Below are 1,395 nucleotides of genomic sequence, written 5' to 3'. Positions count from 1 at the left end.
AACTTTGGGGCTTAAGCAATCTTCCTGCATCAGCCTCCTGAGCAGCCGGCACTACAGGCATGTCACTGCCTGGCTAATTTTTTTTTTAATTTTTTGTAGAGATGGGGGTCTCACTATGTTGCCCAGGCTGGTCTTGAATTCCTGGCCTCAAGCGATCTTCCTGCCAAAGTGCTGCGGTTACTACAGGCATGAGCCACCACACCTGGCCCACAGGACTTGTCTTTCATTTCACTTAGCATAATGTCCTCAAGGTTCATCCATGTTGTAGTATGTGACAGCCTTTTCTTCTTTATTAAGGCTAATATTCCACTGTGTGTACACACCACATTTTGTTTATCTGTTCTTCTGTCAATGGGCATTTGGGCGGCTTCCACCTCTTGCCTACTGTGCTTAGTGTTGCTATGAACATGGATGTGCAAATACCTCTTCAAGATCCTGCTTTCAATTTTTTGGATATATACCCAGAAGTGGGACTGTCATTTGACAGTCTATTTTTAATTTTTTGAGGAATTTCCATACTGTTTTCCACAGTGATTACACTATTTTACAACCCCTTAGCAGTGCACAAGAGTTCCACTTTCAAAGTAGTATGTTTTTATCTTGCATTTATTTAATGGTTAATGCTGTTGAATACTTGTTCACATGTTTCTTGTTTATCTAGATCTCCACTTTTATAAGATGCCTGTTCTGGTCTTTTGTCAATTTTTCTAATGGCTTGTCTGGAAGAGTTCTTTATATATTCTAGGTATGAGCTCTTTACTGGTTATATTTGTTGCAAATATCTTCTACTCTATGGCTTCCTGACTTGGGATCACCAGGCTTTCCATTGGCCATTGGGGGAAGGCCCAGAAGGCTGGGTGGTCCGACGGGACTCCCATCCTCCTCATCTCCTGTCTCTTCCCGCTCGGGCAGTGGGGGCTGCTGCTGCGGCGGTGGCTGGTGCTGATTCTGCTTCTTTCGTTTCGGCATCATCCATTTTTCAATTGTATATTTCATTTCTGCCACTACTGAACAAATTCTCAGTATTAAATTTTGGGCTATTTTATTTATGATTTGCCATGTCCTCGAAAGCTAATAACTATTTTTAATTTACATTGGTTCTGTAAGTGTGTGTGTGTGTATATATATGCATGTATGTATATATGCATGCACGTAAATAGGTAGATTTCTGTCATCTACGTGTATATACATCTAATATCATCTATCACTTATCTATAATAGATCCCTATATTCATTAGTGGAAATCAATTTGAAACCTACATTCTCTCATGTAAATTAATTGATTTCTCAACACGAAGTTCACATGCATCTAAAATATTTTTTTAAATTTGATGCTAAATTGTCTTGCTTAATAATACTACATAAAATTGTTCCAGTATAGATGAAGTTATAAAA

The sequence above is a fragment of the Lemur catta genome, chromosome 12 (assembly GCF_020740605.2).
Source record: "Lemur catta isolate mLemCat1 chromosome 12, mLemCat1.pri, whole genome shotgun sequence".
NCBI lineage: Eukaryota > Metazoa > Chordata > Mammalia > Primates > Lemuridae > Lemur > Lemur catta.
The sequence above is the reverse complement of the archived record's forward strand: the minus strand, read 5'-3'. Positions refer to the sequence as shown.